Source organism: Microtus oregoni, unplaced genomic scaffold (genome assembly GCF_018167655.1).
Source record: "Microtus oregoni isolate MIOR12 unplaced genomic scaffold, Mior012 000024F_ref0000369, whole genome shotgun sequence".
Lineage (NCBI taxonomy): Eukaryota > Metazoa > Chordata > Mammalia > Rodentia > Cricetidae > Microtus > Microtus oregoni.
In genome coordinates this window covers 29,247,607-29,269,148 of record NW_024543083.1, presented here as the reverse complement: position 1 = coordinate 29,269,148, position 21,542 = coordinate 29,247,607, and the positions used below count along the sequence as shown (strand labels likewise).

The 21,542-nt window shown below is 33.6% G+C and overlaps 1 non-coding gene across 1 annotated transcript; it reads left to right on the top strand.

Moving 5' to 3' along the window:
• The first annotated feature begins 20,659 nt into the window (after positions 1-20,659).
• Positions 20,660-20,789, top strand: LOC121462458. Its single transcript, XR_005976320.1, has one exon. It is a non-coding gene; the product is annotated as a small nucleolar RNA SNORA24 (small nucleolar RNA).
• The last annotated feature ends 753 nt before the right edge of the window (positions 20,790-21,542 follow it).

Here is a 21,542-nt window from a genome sequence, read left to right as displayed (position 1 = left end):
CCAAAGGCAACTGAGAAATGTTCTGAATAGGAAAGGTGGTCTTCTCCATGGACAAGTACACCAACTAATTGTCCATTACCAAATGATCAGCCCTGAAAGCACACATAAAAGTAACATTATATAAAAAGAATAGGTTGTATTTAGGGAAAAATATGTGCATGCACTAAAAATTAGTTTAATAAAAAGCCCCACATTTGAAGAAGAAGTTATGAGAGTGATTAGAGGGATCAAAGGGAAGGGAGAAATTTAATTAGATTATAATCTCAAAATAATAATAATAATAAAATAATAATTGACAAAATAATAAATAAACAAACCACAATATAAGAGGGAAATGTTAATATTGTTAATTCAGAAATACCTTATAAGCAATAAAAATTAATAGGCTAGAATAAGATTTATTGGCAAATGGTTAATAGCATGAAAACTTCAATTTATAGTGAGAAAAAAATTGGTAATTTTATGTTAATATCAAATTGTGGGGTTGAAACTTCTTCTCTGAGAAAGGATAAAAAGGAAATTGTGTCATGGGAAATAACTTCCCTGAAGCCGAGGCACTTACTTGAACAACAAAAATGTCCTGAGAGAAAGAAAGTGGTGTATCTCACTTCTATTTGGCCAAGAAATAGGTGACAATAGTGACTGACTTCCAGATATGAGAACAAATGTATTCTACAGGGAAAAGAATGTGAACAATTTTTACTTTAACACTTTTCAGGTCCCTGGTACAAGAATGATGTAGACAAATATTGGTTCTACTTAGGGTAATTAGGCAAGCTAATTAAAAGCAATTAACCCAGCTTCCACCTACAAAATGAAGGAGTCTACAGCTACAGCTCACTTTAGATCTAGTGGAAGCTTCTGCTACAAAAAGACCCTTCAGCTAATTTGTCCCGCTGCTGTGCTAATTGGAATTCAGTTGACTGAAATAACAATATTGCAGAGGGGAAGTTCGTCTACTAAAAAGAAAGTCATTTGTTCTGACAATTACCAAGACTGTAGTATTCATTTATATACCTTTATGACCATATTTTATATTATTAAGCATATTGGAGTATACTATAACTGCAGTGCAAAATAATATTTAATTTCTCTGAAAGCACTAGATTGGTATTCTTTACAGAAAAAAAAAGAAAAAATAAAAATGCATTTTTGTAGGATTGGAAATATCTCACCTTATTAATCTGTCCTTTTTAGAATGCTAAAATGTTTTATTCATAGTATTTTATGTGGAAGGATTGATACATTTATGCACAAACAAAACTCTATATGCAAATAGCATTTTCAATTGTGGAGCTTAGAATTTTCTCTTTTTTTCATCCTGTAATTCTGGAAGAAATATTTTATTCAAATCATTCTGATTTCAAGAGCAAAAATATATCAGTATCTGTCTACAAACACACCAACTTGCCTGTGTACAGACAGCACAAAAACAAACAGGCAAACAAACAAAAAGTCAAAGTCAACAAATCTTGCTGTGTTTGATGTTCCTTTTACACCTTGTTCTCATTGAAAAGCACAAATTTTCTTTTTTAGTTCAGTTTATTTGCCCTTCTGTGGTATACTCACCTGATAAACATGACAGGATGAAGTAGGAATGACAGGCACAACATTATCTTAAAGGTGTCTGCAAACCGCCAGCAATGTTTTTTTTTTAAATGATGGTTCTCGGGAATACAGACTGATAAAGCAAATATTTTCCTCCAACATAACATATATTAGTATGAACTGATAGATAAGTTTTACAATTTCAAAAGGAAGATAAATTATTACAATTCATTTTGGGCAAAAGTGGGTGATATATAAGGAATCAAAAGGCAAAGTGTTACCAATATGGCTGCCTAAGCATAAGCTGAGGAATGACTAAAACTATAGACGTGGTAAAGTAGATGTCGGAGGGCAGAAACCCTTGAGTCATCCACCATAGACTACAGGCAACGAGAAATGTCAAGAGCAGGAGAAGTAGTCTTCCCTAGGAAAGGGAGCACCAATTGGTATTCCAATACCATATGGGTCAGGCCTGAAACATTCACACAATAACATTATACAAACTGAGTAGGTTGCATTAATATATTTAAGAACAGTAAAAAAAAGTACAAATGTAGTTTAAGTGATGGTAGTTATGGGCAGAGTTGGGGGAGGATATACATTTGTTAAAATACGTCATGGAAGATTATCAAAAAATCAATCAAAATATTATTTACAAATGCATTTGAAGCTGTTTGCCATCATGTTAAGTAAAATGTACGTGAGGCGTTATCGATCAGTACTGAACAGCAGAAAATAATTTGTAGAAATAGATGCTTTAAATGTACACAGAACTCAGGTTTCTTTCAGAGAATTTAATTTGGTTAGTATAGTACAAATTTACAAAAGTGATGATTCCATGTCGCATAGGAACAAATAGAATCAGGCATGATTCTGTACTCTGAATACTTTGGTGAAATAACTCAAAGACACAATAAATAAATAGCAAAGACTGATGACAAGTAGTGATGGTCACTTCTAGCCGCATTGCTGACCACAGCTAGTCAGGTGATACTTTTTAAGTACCTCATCCAAGTGAGATGTATTTATCTCAAAATCTACCACTGTTAAATGTTGTCTGTTTATTGACAAAATATTTGTTTTCACTCTTTTATAAGGATAGTAGTCATAGAATTTCATAATAATATGACAATATTTGTGGCTCTCTTAACTGTGCTTACTTTGGTTTTTTGTACATTAAGATCAAGTAGGGCAATGACATCCACCTGTCCTTGAAGAGATTGAATTTTCCATTTCTACACACATGAACACATATATGGAAAAATAAGAATACTAACGATGAGTATAATAATACATAGCAAAATCACTTAACATTTCAAATACAATTTATGAATGAATGTTATTGTCATGATTTGGCAACATACTTTAATTTTCTCTGTGATTATTAGGAAACAATCATTTAATATTTCTCCCACATGCCAATGTAATGTAGAAAGTGGTAATTTTTAAAAGAATGGATATCAAATACTTTTTTGGTTTTATTTTAAAATGTGTATATATTTCACTAGAACTATATAAAACGTGAGGCAGGTGAGTTCAAACTTGTGGTAACTAACTTTTTTTGAACTGTTTTCCAAGAAAATGTGTGGGGACCTGGGTGACAAACTAAACTATGTTGTTTTGACTAAATCTCAATCATTCAATTTTACAAATAAAGACATGGGGGCCAGATGCTGGGGTAAAAGCCTGCTACATCAGAGAAGCAGAGAAAGCAGCCAGCTGACCTTCCTCCTCAGCAGACATCCCCCCTCCCACAAAAAAATTCTTTTCTCCTAAACCTTCTCAAACAAAAGTCTTCAAACTCAGTGTCTACCAAGATTCTACTTCCTATAAGTCTCAGTTCTACTTCCTATAAGTCTCTCTAGCCACCCTCCTGACTTCCCCTAACTTTCTATGTTTTTGTTTTCTTGTTCACATCCTATCTATTGATTTCTTATCACATCTTTTGATCTATGATTGACTTTATTTACTCCTGTTCACGATAAGTGTTAGAAGTTTTAGGTTTTTTTTCTTAATAGATCTTGTTTTTATTTTATTAGCTATCTATGTATTATATAACTAAATATATCAAAATGATGAAGACTAAATTTTATAAGAAAGGATACATTGTAAAATTACAAAATTAAAGTCTTATGAATTAATCAAAATTTATAAAAAAAGCGGAGTAAATTAATGGATTTTTTAATTCTAACATACAAAAGATTCATTAATGAAATGCTAGATTCTCCATTATAATTCATCATCAGTAATAGATACTCACTCAGTTTTGATCTATTATGACTAAATATCTGGTGTTCATTATAAAACTTATTAAAATAGTTTTAAACATCTATCTGAGTCAGATTTACTTTTTATACTTCAGTGCAAATTAATTTGCAAGAAATTTAATGTGGAAACACAGGAGAATACACATTTTCTATTAGTCAGAAATAAGATGCTTGAAAATGCAAATAGATGGTATATTTTAAGTGTTAAATGTAATAAAAGTAATTTAGGTACATTGTCATGATACATTGACTCATGATGTTTCTCTCATTACATTGCCAAACAAATGAATGTTTTGAAGGTTTCCCATGTTTAATAGCTCATCAATCAATGCTGAGTTCTGTGGGATTTTGTATAAATTTTTAAAAATAATATTTCAAAACTCAGAGTAGAAAGCTTATGAAGAGTTTAACATAGGAGTTTGGATTTTTCAGTCATATAACTTATCCAAAGGTTTGTTGCAGACTCTTCATGGCCCAGGGAGAAATCCAAATACAGTTAAGCTTTCCTTCTCTTCTTCAGTGCTGATGTAGTCATGCGATTCTCATTGACCTGTTTGGCTCATGTTGTAATGAAATTTCCTGGAGGAAAAGAAAGGGTGTTGTTATTATATACACAAAGAAGTTGTATACTCTGTGCATAGTTTTCAGTAAAGTAATTTAGGAAATGGAAGAGCTACAAAAACCATAATAAAAGCTACAGAATGTTAAATTGTTTATGTCTCTTCAGATTAGGAAAAATTATAAAAAACAATCTATTTTCAATTTGTAAGCATCTCATTGCAAAGTGAATAGAAAGTTCAGCTTACTGTGTGAATTCTTGCTCTGGCTTCTGACCAAACTCTTTAAAAATCCATTTCCTATAGCAGAGTCAGAATGGTATGTTTGTATTATAGTCATATTTTTACTACTTAAAAGTACTAGCTATTTCACTGTGGGGAAAAAAACAAGATGAGAATTGAAAAATGGGAAGATATGACAAATTATGCTGATATATACTGTTAGTTTCACAAAAGTGAATTAAAAATAAACATATGTTTTATTGATTGTAAAAGCCTTTCTGAATAATCATTTATCTGGACAGATTGTAAAATATTACAAAGTAGGTTGTCTTGGAATTGTCTAACACTTGAAAATGATTTCTATGATGAAGAAATGGTTTCCAAATGAGAGCACTACTCTAAAGTGCTCTTTAAAAAATAGTGTTATTTATAGATTTTGTAGAACTGTTTTAAACCTTAGTTCATCAAAATTAAGTTTTATTTAAGCATAGAATTAATCTATATCTATTTACTTCACAAACATAATGTATACCATTTAGAAGATATTTTTATAACTGTTGTATAACTGTGATAAACTTGATTAGCCCCATAATTCATTGAGATTAAAAAGAAAACTAGTTTGAAGTGCTGATATATTACCGCTTTAATTGCTTCTTTATATCATTATCAATCAACTGTTATATAGTACTTGTGAAATAAGAATATGCAGAATTTTATTGAGGTCTTGTATTTCATTATTTTTCAGCATAGTGAGGATGCTCATTCTCTTTAATCTACATTCATTAAATTTAACAAATATATACATTGTGGCTTTTGCTTTAAAACCGTATTTTGTGTGTACATTTGCCTGTACAGCACTCTTTCACCAGAAAGGTCCACAGATTAGAGAACTCCATTAACAGAGAGCTGACCTTCCTGATTTCCCTCATTTTTCATATTTCCAAGATCACGATTTATTCCCAGATGAGAAATGAAAATGTATGTAGTGAGTTGACATTTCAAGACAGACATTCTGCTTGGAGATTTATGCTTTATTTCACTCTTTTTTTTCTCCTTGTTCCAACAAGAGGCAGCAGAAAATCACCTTGACTGTCCATGGAAGATAAATCACCATGAATCTCTGGTGATAGGTCAGGTCTTGCCCATCAAGGAAAAGAGGAACAAAATATTAGCACACAGCAGAAAAAATAACAAATATCTCTACTGCTGATAAGAAAGTTTTTGATACAGGCGATGGAAAGTTATGGTCATACATATAGTAAATTTACATAGAGTATGTCAAAGACATCAGCTTGCAAAATGGTGTTAGGAGATATGAGGGTAGAATTTACAATATTTATATTGGAATGTAAGTAATTAAGGAAGTATAATATTACATTACATAAATGATATTACAGTATAAAATTAATAAATTACATATGGGGACACTAACACACTTTCCTAGTTAAGATTACTAATACTGTCATGAAGCATCATAACCAAAAGCAAATTGGGAATGACGGTATTTATTTAGTCACAGTTTCATATTATCAACCATTAATGATCCAAGGTAATCAAGGCAGATACTCAATCAAGCAATGTATGAACTTGGAAGCAGGAGATGATGCAAAGACCTTGGAGGGCTGGGCCTTACTGGCTTGCTCCATGTGGATTGCTCCTTTTGGCTTGTTCATCCTCCTTTACTGTAGAACTGAGGACTATCACCCCAGAGATGGCCACACCCACAATAATCTGGACACTCCCCTATGAACCACTAATTGAGAAAATGCTATAGGCACATCTTATGAAGAAATTTTCCCAGTTGAGGATCTCACCTCTCTGATGACCCCAGCTGTTATCAAGTTGACATAAAACTAGCCAAGAAACTGACCTCTTGTCAACTTGATCCACAAACACACCACTTTCAGTAATAACCTTTCTTTTTTTGATTATCCTCAAGATAGAATCTATATAGAAAACATGAATAACTTTAAAAGTCCAAAGTCCTTCCATATTAATGCTTACAGAAAGCTCAATATCTTTAAAAAATTCAAAATTAGCTTGGGAAGCAGAGGCAGGCAGATCTCTGTGAGTTCGAGGCCAGCCTGGTCTACAAGAGCTAGTTCCAGGACAGGAACCAAAAGCTACGGAAAAATCCTGTCTCGAAAATCCAAAAAAAAAAGAAAAAGAAAAAAATTCAAAATTAATTTCAAAGTCTAAATTCTCTTACTGCGAGATAATGCTCTTATATGAGTTAAAGATTTGTCATGCATATTGTTTTAATAAAAACATTTATTGGCCATAAGGCAGACAGAAAGTATAGCCTGTGACAAGACTAGGAAAATTCTGAGAAGAGGAAAGGCAGAGAGAGATGCAGTTGCCAGCAGATGCAGAGGAAGCGAGATGAGAATGCTTTACTGAGGAAAGGTACCAAATCGTGTGATTACACATAGATAAGACTTATGAATTAATTTAATCATAATAGATAGTTAGTAATAAGCTTGAAGAATAGGCCAAACATTTTATAATTAATATATACCTATGTATTTTGGGACTGAACACTTGCAGGACCAGGTGGGACAGGAACTTCCTTTTATAGTCTAGCAGCTGTTGGTTCCTGTAAAAACAAAAATTTAGTTAACTTTTTTAACTATGTAAAGAGGGAAAAAAGCAGACACAGTCAGAGTCTAAAGAAAGTAAAACAAAATTCAAACAGTTTAGATAATGCAATCTGATATTTGGAATTCACTTACCATATTCTGTGATTATCCTAAGGGTTTTGATCACTTTTCTGACTTTGCCCTCTACAGTACATACAGATTGTCTTCAAGGCTCTGGGTGGCAACCGATCACTGCTACTGCTATTTTTTCTTGTCATCCCAAGGTGCTAGCAACTCAAAAGTGCTGAGGTTTTCTCCTGCAACGGAGTTAAACTTTTACCAATAACGTCTTCTAAGGTCCCACAGACTCCAGTCCTCCCTTACAGTGCCAAGCCTCAGCTGTACTCCATGACCCTCCATGCCTTCAAAATGGGGACAACACTTCCAGGATCAGTTTCGAGCATGAGGTACAACTTCAGCTGCCTCTGGAACATGATTTCTATGTGCTGACCCTTGGAGCAAGCATGTAAAATACTTGTTCTTACAGATAAGCATTAGGAAAACCAGGAATGTTAAACACACAGGGGTGTCTCTTGAAGAAGAGAGATTTGCAGCTTTTTTTACACTCAGAGGAAAAGAAACAGATGTGGCCACTGTGACTGTGTGACTGGTAAATTTTGTTATGACCAGGCCACACAGCTCTCTCTCAGACTCTAATGTTTTTCCCCATCAATCTGTAGTGCTATTCTCCCAGAGACTCTTCTTTTTTCTTTGCTTTTCTTTTCTTTCTTTCTTTCTTTTTTTTTTTTTGAGATAAGATTTCTCTGTAGCTTTGTCCTGGAACTATAGACCAGGCAGGTCTCAAACTCACAGAGATCTGCCTACCTCTGTGCTGGTATTAAAGTTGTGCATCTCTACCACGCGGATACCCTCCCAGAGACTCTTACTAGGAACATTTTTTACTGAATTCGCTTCTTCTGCATTGCTTAGGTGAAGTCTTTTGGGGAAGTGTTTCCACAGGGTCTATTGGAGGTCTCTACAAACACTGTTGCTGACAGAGTTTCATTACATGGGAAGTAAGAAGGGAATTCATTCAATTGACTTAATAGCTGGTGTCAGTTCCAACTTTGAGAGTGTGTAACTGAGTAGTTTATTATAGGTATATTTAAGCACAGAAAATTTTGGGGGAAAAGTTTTCTGATGATAATTTACTCATTCCCATGTGTACAACACCAAAGTATTGAACTCATGTAAAATATAAGTAACAATGTCCATAATGCTAGGTTCTCTAGATTAATTGAGGAAGTAGGCTCAAAGTAAAATATGTTCCTAGTAAGAGTCTCTGGGAGACTAGCCAGGTGGTAGTCATGCACAACTTTAATACCAGCACACGGGAGGCAGAGGTAGGCAGATCTCTGTGAGTTCGAGGCCTGCCTGGTCTATAAAAACTAGTTCCAGGCTGGCCTCGAACTCACAGAGATCTGTGAGGCCTGCTTCTGCCGCCCATGTGTTGGGATTAAATTTTTACACCACCACTCTCCACCTAATCTGTGTCATAATTATGGTTACTATGGTTACTATGACGAACTGCCATGGCTAATAGCAGCTTGGAAAGGAAAAGGTTTATTTCACGAAGAATTTCACTTCACAGTTCATCATTAAAAGCAGTAAGGATAATAACTCAAGGAGGGCAGGGACATGGAGACAGAAGCGGATGAAGAGGCCATAAAAGAGTGCTGTTTACTGGCTTACTTCCCATGGCATGCTCAGTTTGCTAGAAAACCCAGGACTACCAAACCAGGAGTGGCTCCACCCACAATGGACTAGGGCCTTCCACATTGATTACTAATTAAGAAAATCCTACTGCCAGATTTACAGAGGTATTTTTTTTCAAGTGAGACTCCCTCCTCTCTGATGACCCAAGCTTGTGTATAGTTGACATGAAACTACCCAGCACATACCCTGAAGTGTATCCACACATATGACTACTCAAAAAGCATCCGTGCAATTTAGTGATGACACGAAATCAGTTTGTTCTGAAGAGAAGTTAAGATGATATATTTTATAATATATAAATTTATGTAAAACAATAAACCTTGAAATCCACAAGAAGAAAATACCACAACATAAAGCAAGCCTTGTGAAATGAAATGTTTAACAAAATTTTCCCTTAGACAGATTCCTTTCCTAACACCTAAGGAAGCACTAGGTGCTGTCTGTTTAAACCAAGGAGCGATTACATTGTATTTGTGCTGTTCCTGATACAGCCACTGCTCAAAATCAGGGATCTTTGGTAACTCAAAATATTTCCATCCATTACCAGATAGTATGAGGTTAAAAGATGTGTTAATGAAATTAGAAAGTTATAAGAAACAATGTCAAAGTGAAGAAAGTGAATTTTATGATTTTTAAAAATTATTTGCCGGGCAGTGGTGGCGCAGGCCTTTAATCCCAGCACTCGCGAGTCAGAGGCAGGTGGATCTCTTGTGAGTTCGAGACCAGCCTGGTCTACAAGAGCTAGTTCCAGGACAGGCTCCAAAACCACAGAGAAACCCCGTCTCGAGAAACCAAAAAAAAAAAAAATTATTTCCCTCTATTTTCTAAAACAATGAAATTTGCAGTTTTACTGATTTACTTGAACATTTTCATGTTTTTCCAGCATACATATTTATCATTCTAGTTTTTTCTGTGATTTCTTATTTAGATAAGCCCTATACATAACTATCTGTAAAATCATTTATATTCTTATTATATAAGAATTAACACATTTGAAAAATATTACTTCTATGTGAACATCTTACAATATACTTTGATATAGTCAACCACCTTGCACAAATTCTCCAAGATCAAATTCTCTTCCTTAACCACCCAATCCTCTATCTCTATTTTTTATGGATTTAATGTTCCCCATATCCAATTTCTGCTACCCATATACTCTTGGATATGTGGCCTTCTACTGGAGCAAGGTCACTCTACTGGGTGTCACACTCTAAAAGAAGATTAATTCTCTTTGTCCTAGAAACTATCAATTGTCAATAGCTGTCAGCTTAGAGTGAAATTTTGTGCCCACCTTCCCTGTCTTGCTGGGATTTTGTCCAGATCAAGCAGGAACACTTGTGTGCATGCAGTCAAACAGCTGTGATTTCAGATATGAACTTGTACTGCTCTGGCTGGAAATCTCTGTTTCTTCCTGTTAATTCACTGTCACTCACTCAGTCTTACAGCTGTTACTGTCTTTCCTTTATGGTGATCCCTAAGTTTTGTGGGGTGTGTTTGACAGAGATGTCCCATTTAGGGATAAGCCTCAGGTGAACTAAGATTCTTGACAGGAAAGTTGGCTGATAATATCACTGGAAGCTTCTAATGAGATCAACATCCCAAACCCTACAGGGATCTACCACTTTGAGACTTCAAGAGAATAGACTTGGAATGGAATAGAAATAGCCAGTTGTGTGTCTTTTCATTAATAATCATAGACTCTAAAAATAATTTAGAAGACTTTCTAGAAACAAAAAAAAAACAAATCAAGAAATAATACTAGAGAAACTATAACATTAACAACTGCCTAAATAAAGAAATAACTGTAATCAACGAACAGAGTTTTACAATGAATACATTAAGTCATCGAAAAAAATTAAACTGAACAAGATACAGAAGTGGAAAAAACCTCTTATGCTTATGGATTGATGGGATTAGTAATGGGATAATAGTCATCATACCCAAAGCAATTTACATAATTTAACATAATCCTCATCAAAATTCCAATTCAGTTCTTTACAAAAATTGATAAATAATTTAAAATGCCATGAGGAAATAAAATGACACAGGATAGTGAAAACAAATCCTGGCAGGGGTAGAAGTGGGGAATCGGCCTGAGGTATTACTAAAGAGTCAATAACATAAAAACCCCAGGTGGAATAAGACTCTAGACAGAAAAGTTGACTGATAATATCACTGAAAGCTTCTAATGAGATCAACCTCCCAAACCCCACAGGAATCTACCACTTTGAGACTGCAGAGGAATAGACTTGCAATGGAATCTTCCATCTCAACTTATTTCCATCATAGAAAATTCCCAACTCCCAGATGCAGACTGGAGTCTTCCATTGTTCCAATCAGAGGAACTCTGCTCCTGGTAAAGCAGCCTTATTCTCCTACTTCTGTTTCTACTGTGCCTACAAAATCTTGGCTTAATAGTTCCTGTCCTGATTTCAAGTTGTACTATAGACTTATAAAAATAAAAATATCATGACACTGGCATCATAAGAGACTTCAAGCAGTAGAATGGATTTGAGATTGCATTATATAAGACCATGCTACTACAACCACCTGTTTTTTAACAAACAGCAAACACTTTAAAGGACAAAACCAAACATCTTCAACAAATGGTGCTGGTAAAATTGGATAGTTAAATGTGCAAAAATAAGCTTGATTCTTATGTATGGCTCTGCACAAACTCAACTCCAAGTGGATCAAGAACTGTAAACAGAGACTGTTCATTTTTCCCCAGCTGCCAAGACCCAAATAATCACAAAGAAATTACATATATTATAACACTGTTTGGCCAATGACTTAGGCATTATTTTAGCAAGCTCTTACATCTTGAATTAACCCATTTCTATTAATCTGTGTATCACTACAAGGTTATTGCCTACGGGTAAGATTCTGGCTTCTATCCCCTTTGGAAACTACATTGTATCTCCTTGACTCTGCCTACATTCTCTATATATCTGTTCCAAATTGGCTATGTTCTGCCCTGCTATAGGCCAAAGCAGTTTTATTTATTAGCCAATAAAAGCGACACATATACAGAAGGACACATATACACACATCCTCTCCCCTTTTTCTGTCTAAATAAAAAGGAAGGTTTTAACTTTCACATAGTAAAATTATATATACGAAACAGTTAACAAACAAGAATTAGAGTTACAATATTTAGTTCATTTACATTTGGCAATATAAGGAAAATACTCTTTAATCTATCCTATCTTTGTGAGTCTAAGATTTTATATCTAATTTATATTTCATAATTAAGGAAAACTTTAACTATCTGTCTTCAACTCCACAAAAACCCAGAAAGGATATAATATTACCTAAATTAACATAAAGTTCATTGTAAGAAACTTTTAAAACTCTAGAATTGACACAGACATCTCGCTGCCTGGACAGACACCCAAAGTTCTTCTCTAACATTGGGGTATCCATTTATAGCCTACATGCCCATACTATATGGCAGAAATTTCTATGAGGCAGGAAATTTGAAAGACTGTTTCAGTTATATTTGCAGTTTATTAGTTACTTTCTTCTGTGTCCTGCAGAATGTCTGACAGTTTCTTCTGTGAGGCAGGAACACTAAAGGACCATCATGTCTATGGGACAGTTCAACAATCACTTTCCTGTGAGTCCTGTATGTCCAGTTTGTACAGCATAACATCAAAGAGTCCAGGCAAGAAAAGTTTCTTGCAAAAATAGCTAGCCTTGTCACACAGAAGGCAAATTCCATAATGAGTTTCTTCAATGCCCATCAACCTCTCTGAAATAATTTGTGGTGCCAGAAGTAGACATGCCTTGCTGTTGAAAAAAGTCTAAGTTTTTAAAACCTTTTAAGTGGCATATTCCATTGGTCTTTGAAGTGTTGAAGATTATTTATCTAACTAAAATATAATCTATGTATGTCTTGAAAACCTAACAAGAATACAGTTTGACTGTTACAGATGACTATCTATTAATTTATATTTCTTAATTATACATTATATTTTTAAATGAGCTGCATAAACATAATACCTTAAAGAGTAGAAATGTGCAAAATTTGTATCAATAAATCAAAGTTCACACCAATGTATTCATTTTTGTTTCATATCTCTATTAATTTCTTTTAAGATATTTACTATGATAATTAACTATTTATAATCAATACCCTTTAAATGGAAACTAACATTTATAAGCAACAATTTGGGAAATTTGGGTGTAGCTTTCTCCAAACTGCTTCCTGCTGTTTGTTGGACATTTTCAGCCTTCATGTAGACCTTTCAAGGAGTCTTGTTCCATACACCTACATTAGCCTGGAAGGAATTTACAGGTTCTCATCTTCTTAGAAACAAAAGCAGACTCCTTTTTCCAAAGAAACATATCCTTAGATTCAAACTTTGAAGTCAAGATACCTTACACACACACACACACACACACACACACACACACACATATATATATATATATATATATATGTTAGTTTAACTTAGCAACCTGAACAAGGAAATGTCTCTTTGTAGTCAAAACATTCAAAGAAAACATAATAATATACATAATCCAGATTCTCTATGTGTTTGCCAACTTTACATGGCTTATTTTTTTACTCCTTTAATCTATGACTGTCTGTACTCTTTTATATTACTTTTGCTGTCTCTTTACTACTCTTTTCTTCTCTCTTTCTCAATCTTGAGTACATTTTTTTTTAAAATACACTGTGACTAATTTAGGGATCTTTTATGTCTGAATCTGTCTTCATCGTGTATGTGTAATCATTTTCTGAGAAGAAGTACCTCCCTTTTTAAAAAAAACTGTAAGTGGCATGGGTAGGACCAATTCCGTGTCCCTGTCTGTTTGCTCTGCCCAGTTCAACATGGCAGAGGCATGTTTACCACTTCCCCAGCTCCAGGGCCACAATGCCTGTATATTGCCATTAATCGATTTGTAACAGGCTGCTCACAGACCCATTTAAGAGCTCTGTAATAGGACCAACACAAAATTGGAATCTGACTCTTAAAGGAGCTGTGTAGTTTTTGCTCCTAATGCTGAGTCAGGAAGCTTTCTCTTAAAGGAATTGTAGCTCTTTAGCAAACAGAACCCATTCAAGAAAATGCTACAACCAAGAAGCCATGCTTAAGTTTTATTTTTTCTTTTGTGTATAGAATTCCTCCCCAAGCTCGCTCAGGTTTTATGTGGATGTAGTTGGCCCATGTTGATTCTTTCATTCCCAGATGCCCAGACCTGAATAATCACTTATAAACTATATACTACATTACTTTTTATCCAATGACTCAGGCATAGTTTTAGCTAGTTCTTACATATTAAATTAAGCCATTTTTATTAATCTATGTATCATTACAGGCTGTAGATTCCAGTGTCTCAGTGGCTACATGACCTTTCCTTAACTCCTCCTTCTCTTGATATATATCTCTTACTCAAAGTAGCATGGCTGGTTTGCTCATGAGCCAGTGTGGTTGATGGACATGGCCAGAGGAAGCCTAGATGTTGTTGCCATCTGGGGTACTGGCTTCCTTGACTTAGTTCCCTAGTGGATTTTTCATGTCCGCCCTGTTCACTGATTGTGTAACAGTAAAATGGAGCAACTATGATGAAAATCAACATGGAGGTTCCTCAAAAGCCTGAAAATATATCTTCTACATGATCTATATCACTTTTGGGCACATGACCAAAGGACTGAATATCCTACTGCAAATAGAACTGCTCATCTTTTCACACTGCTATTTTATTCTAATAGTCTGGAATATTTATGATGTTCTATTTGTTCAGCATCTAAAAGATGAGTGGTTAATAAAAATATGGTATATTTATGCAATACAATATTATTCAGTAAAGAAATACGAAATTATGAAATTTACAAGTGTATTTATGATCCGAAAACAATCATCCAGACTGAAGTAATTCAGACCAAGGAAGACAAATGTAATGGTTTCCTCTCCTTTCTGGATAGTAACTTCTTTGGAGCAGTTTCTGCTCAATTAAATCAATTTCAATGGGAAGGTCCTCAAGAGAAAGGCTGTTTACTGCAAGGTGAAACATTCCACTTGCAAGTAAATTCATTTGGCTCAGGGAGTAAATCACTCAAAATACCTTTAGGAAATCCCTTGAATCTGACAAGATGCACTTGATCTCATTCCCTAAGTATGTGTATAAACCACAAGGACTGATGAGAAATACTCTCAGAAAAGTTGAGCAAAGACAGACAAAACTGGCTAAAAATCATCAGAGAACACTAATGATGAAGAATACAGTCAATACTGCTTGATTTCTCCATGTGGTATGGCTAAAGTTGTTTTGTCCTCCAATAGTATGAAATAAGTGTGAAGCATGAACTGGAGTGGGATTGTCTCTGAATGAGAACTGCACACATTAAAGTTCTTTTCTTCTCACATTAGTAAGAGAGTGAGAACTCAAAATTGTTATTAAAATAAATAAATCTTACATTAGTAAAATGTCAGTCTCTGGCTGAAGTAGCTATCATCAACTATAGCTATAGACTATTTAAATAAATAGGAAAGAAAAATATTTCATCTTCTCATATTTCTCACACAACCCATAAGTAAATGCAAGGACATTTTATCTGCAAAGTTCTGTGCTTTATGTGTAAGCATTAATTGGCTTTAAATTTGAATTTTTAAAGAATCTTTTATTTTTAAACAAACAGTAACTATATTTCACTATAGCACGAATATCTACTATATTAAAAGCATACACAGAGGTGGCATATTTGTAGTCCATTGGGTTCTATTTATTAATGAAATAAGTACCACTAGCATACTTATTTTTCATTAAGTGTATCCATGATAAACACAGAGGAAGACAAAGGAAAATAAATTATAAACTCTTTGTACTCTAACAAACTCAGTACTCTCTTATACAAAGACCATTGCAAAATTCCCTGAGTGATTCTACTCCTTGTTCCAACATGTCAGCAAAAAAAGTAGTATTTCTGTAACAATAGTATGTAAGAATATGACTTTATTTTAGAAATGAAAGCTTTTATTTTGTTATCATTGCTACACATAATTATCTTTACTAGGAATATCAAAGTATATAAAATGCATATTCTTCATCCTGTGAATCATTGATTATTAGAAAAATGTGCACATATACTTAGACAGTATTCATCAGACTTGTATTTTTATCTTAAAATAAAGTTTTCTATCTTTAAGCAACATTGTGGTTTATTTTATATGTCTGATTTTGTATGAACTAAATCAGAAAGTAATTTCATATGTGAAAATTCATGTGTGAATTCATAGTCATTGTTGTTCCTAAATGCATGTTACCATAATGTTTTTAATGTTTAAAATCCATCTAATATGAACACATTCCACTTTAAAACACTTATTTCCTAGCAGTTTATATTGACATAACTCGATTGCATTTCACCTTATTATTTTTTTCCCTTGTCGTTGAGATAAATTCTCACATAATGCATATTTGTCTGTATCTTATATGGAATATGAAATACCCAACAGCTAAAATGACAGTTGGCCTGTACTTACATAATTATTATGGTTTGAATTTAAAAAAAAATTATGTCTCCTAAGCTTGTTTACTTTCTCACTTGGCCCCTGGTTTCAGAAAGCTGTGGGATCCTCCTGGAGGAAGAGTGTCACTGAGAGATGGCATGGAGACTTGAGGGCCTTCCTGAACATTGTATTCTCTCTGTCTGATTGCTACGTGTGGGTAAAATGTGATCAGATTGCTTCCGGACATCAAGGCTAGCTCCATCGGACTGCCCCCATGCCTTTTCCGCCATGGCAGATTTTGTGCTTTCTGGAAGTGTAAGCCAAAGTAATTTACTTTCTCTTTTGTTTTTGGCTATAATACTCGATCACAGCCACAGAAAAACAACTAATATTTCCATATAAACATTAGATAAATATAATATCACAGTCACTTATCAAACATTCAATTGCCTTACATTTTCAATTATTTAATATATCTTCTTCTTGGACAGTTTTGGATTATAATATATTAATGATATAATGTCAGTAATAACTTTATGCACAGTCATAATGGTGCACAAATTTGCTTTAGAATGTAATGGGAAATAATTTTTGTAGTAGATAGGTTCATTCTACAATTTTATCTTGAACACTGAACTAATGCTGTATATGTGGCATGTGCTTGAATTCTTAGTGATTGTTAGAAGATATTGATTCCATGACAGCCTGGACTGCATCCTGATATCCTCTTGCAAATCAAAATGAAGTAAAAAGAAATAAAAATTGAAAAAGCAAAAGATCAGATCATTGGTTTATAAACTTCCACTCAGAATGCAGAAGGAGGAGAATATAACATGCAAACAAAATCCAGGACAGAAGTAAAACATGCTGTTTAGGAATATTATACGATCCAAAGAAAGTAAATCAAAGGCCAAATATAGTTTCAATATATATGTTAAAAGTTAATACAATTATAATTTGTGCAGGTATCTGATAGTTTGGGTTTCCAAGGAAGCCATGGATACTGTTAATTTTTACCTGAAGAAATGAGAAACATCATTAGTGTACTGGTTCTAAATGGAACACATGAAAAGCAAAGCAATTTTTTAGAAGTTTTCTAGGACTCACCCTACAACAAAAAATTATAGCTTATGAATTCATTTTTCTAACATGAGGAATATCATATAATCTGTAATATAACAGCACAGAGTAAGAAAAGACAATTAATAAGGATTGTGAGCAACTTGTTAATATAAAAATGATGATAGTAGTAATAAAACATTCTCAGGAAGAAATTCTGTAATAATTTATATAAAAGGCATTACCTTCTCTCACCTACTTAATTTATTTGCAAAGTTTAATTAACACTCAAAGTCTGACAATAATATATGAGTTGATAACTATCAGTGGAAACGGAAACATAAATAAGAATGGGAATAATTGGACTTCTTTTCTCAATAATTTAACTCTTATCCTTTTCTTAAATGTTGGGAAATATGTGTAATTACATTTTCTGAAAAAAGTTCTAAAAGAGTGGCTAGTGCCATTCTTAGAAAAAAGATTAAGTTTAATATTGGCTTTCTTTGTTTTATTCATGTTTAATTATGATTTTAACAGAACAATGACAGCACATACTAGAGTTCTATCTACTACATTTTTTTCCAATTATTTGCAACAAAAAGAAAAGCATTAAACTTAAGTTACATCTGCACTTTGATGCACATTTTTTCACTAACTTACAGTTATTTTGTATGAACTCTAGCTTTGAGTATAGAGTTCTTTAGGTGAGAAAACTAAAGCTTTAATTATTTAGCTATCAAGGTTTCATCTTTCATAGAAATTCATTGATCTAATATTTTTCAAGATAGTTTTCACCTTGAATTCAACAAATGAAAAGTACACACACACACACACACACAGGAATGCATGCACACATGGAAGCTGATTTTAATTCAGAATGGAATTAAACATTAATGTGCAAATGATGCTAGAGACGCTTCTCAAACAACCAATATAGAGTACAATTGGATTGACTATGCTTTTATTTGCTAAGATTTTCTGATAATATAAAACAAAGATGTCAAACCTTGATTAAACTGCTTTAATGTAGTAGAATTTCTTTGTCAAAGTTGTAAAACATTTTTTAATTCTTATGCCATAGAACAAATTGTAGAGTATATGGGTACAGAATGGTTAGATAAATGATAAAAAATACATACAGGTATAAAATTTTTCTTACAAACTTAATCATGCAAAAAATGTTGTAAAATCATAGCTACTTCTATTCCTCCTTTTCTCACTTTCACATTCTCCTCTTCACCTCAGTCTTCTCTTAGTCTTTCCTCCCTCTGTGTTATTTTTTGTTTGTTTCTTTTCTTTTTAATTTTTATTTTATGTATATGAGTGGCTTGCTTACATGTAGATCTGTATTCCCTGTGCATGCCTGCTAACTACAGAGGTCAGAGGAGGGCTCAGATACCCTGTAACTGCAATCATGAACAGTAGTGGGTTGTCATGAGAGGGTTGGAAACTGAATTTGTGACCCATGCAAGAGAAGCTAGCATGCCTAAGTACTGACCCATGTCTTCAGTCTGTCTGACTTTGTTTCTAATATGATAGCAGGTGTTCATCTAAGAGAAGAAAGTGGAGAAAATATTCAGTCATTGGGACTGAAATGAATTCTTACAGAATCCAAAATAATGGTATGGTTTAATATTTATCTGTTTTTCCCTTACCTTGTTGTTATTATCAGACAAAATCTTTTTTTTTTTTTTTTTTGGTTTTTCGTGACAGGGTTTCTCTGTGGTTTTTGAGCCTGTCCTGGAACTAGCTCTTGTAGACCAGGCTGGTCTTGAACTCAGAGAGATCCGCCTGCCTCTGCCTCCCAAGTGCAGGGATTAAAGGCATGCACCACTACTGCCCGGCCAGAGAAAATCTTGATATGTCTGTTTTCTTTTTGTTGGAAATAGGACAAAGTTTCTTTCATTCTACTATACTGTTTTTGAAATTAAGCTATGTCTTCGACAATTTCAAATGTATGAAGGCTTAGTTCTTAGCGACTAAATGGCAGCTGACAACACCCTGTATCTTCTGTTGAAGCAGAATTGAAATCTGATTCTGGTCTCTGAGGTTCCTACATGCATTTGCTACACCCACAAAATGCATGTGTGCTTGCGCGCGCGCACACACACACACACACACACACACACACACACAAATATACAATATGCTCACTCATGTGCACACAATGAAGTAATAGTATTTTTAAAGGCATATTAAGGTTTTATATAACATATATTGATTATATTCTTACCTTTCTCTTAGCACCTTTTACATCCTACCCACCTGACTGCATGTTCCAAGTTTTCAATATTTCTATCAAAACTAAAGTATAAAATCCTCAGGGAATGGAAAAAATCAAAGGAACAAACAGACAAAAAAAGTAAAACAATAAGAATAAAAATACCAAAATAAAACAAATATTGCAGAATTAAATGATGTTAGTCTAGAACTTTATACTAAAACAGTTCAGAATTATAGGAAATAGAAACAAGTCACAAAAACTTCTTGAGTAGAACAATATTTGAGACAAATATAAAGTAGTATGGTTTTTAAAAGGTAGACATCATAAGACAGGTTTAGGCTTTGTTATTCTGAAATATAAAAATATTGGGGGAAACATTAGTCAGACTAAATAAGTAATTGAAGTCACTGGAAAAATACTAGACAGTATTACATATATTAAAGTGAAAGAAAAAACCAAGAATAAAATTATCCCAGCAGAATAAAATATTAGTATATAAAATTATCCTAGTAAATATAATTATCATAGCAAATTTGACAATTTACAGAGGCTAATAGGAAATAAATCTTATCTAAATGGATTAAGAAAATTTCAAGTCTAATTTCCTATATATTTGTTAGAGGAATTAGCAATCAAAAATTTCTTTGAAAAACATTTTACATCCATATTTGATATCAATGTTAACTAATAACACATATGCAATATGGATGGTGAATGCACACATGTTTATTCCAGCACTTGAGAGATGAAGTTATGCAGATCTCTGAGTTTATGATAAGCCTGGTCTACAGAGAGAGTTCCAAGTCAGCCAGGGCTAAATAAACTCACTAAACAAGAGGTAATCTTGACTCATATAAAACCAAAATTATTGCAAAAATTATAAATCAATAACTCAATAAATCAATAGTCTCACATGTCCTTGATAAAATGCCAGTTAAGTATAAATATAATAATATGCAGTGACGTCCGTGTGTCTTTGGGACCTGCCGGCTGTGGCAGTCTCCCTTCTTAGGCATGGAAGAGCATGTACTTGTTATTGGCAAAGCTGTCACCATTTAATTGGGACCAGATTCTGACTTGAGCAAGTAACATTCTATCTTGAGTTGTTAACGAATCTGCGAGGTGCCAGGAAAGTGGTCATACTTCTAAACTATTAAAATGTTTCTAAAAAAATAATAATAATATTCAGCGACAAAGTGAATGTTATTTAGCCTCAGTGATATTGAAAGTTATCCCTTTATTCTATTCTTACGTTCCAATAAATTAGGAGGTATTATAATCAGGATTCTATGAAGTTTGTAGAAAATGGATTTAAGTTCCCAACATGCCCCAGTGATAACAATTCGAGGTTATCTCATTTCGTCACTTCATCCTTTTTCCAGAGATATAACTTATGAAAAAAGGCAAGTGAAAGAAATATCTGATACAAAGCTTGGTATGGAAGAAGAAATTATTCACACATATTTTCTACACATTTCTCTAAAAATCTCTGCAGAAGCTACTAGTTATATGTGGTTTATCTATTCAGATAACAGGAAAATCATTACCAATGATGAAGTAATTAAGTTGCCTGCAAACAAATCATACACTTAGGAAAATGACAAAATTATACTGAATCATATAAGCCTTTTCAAAAAACAATCAAAAACAAAAATAAATGAAATACTGTAGCAGGTATATAGAAAGGAAGATGATAACTGTGTTTTAGGTTGTCTAAATAGTGTATGCAAGCATAGTCAAGAACTTAAAGAGGAAGAAACCTGCATATAAATTTTATATGGAAAAACTAAAAACCTAGAATGACATTGGCAAGTAAAGAAAAAGGAAGTGATAGCCTTATACTCTGT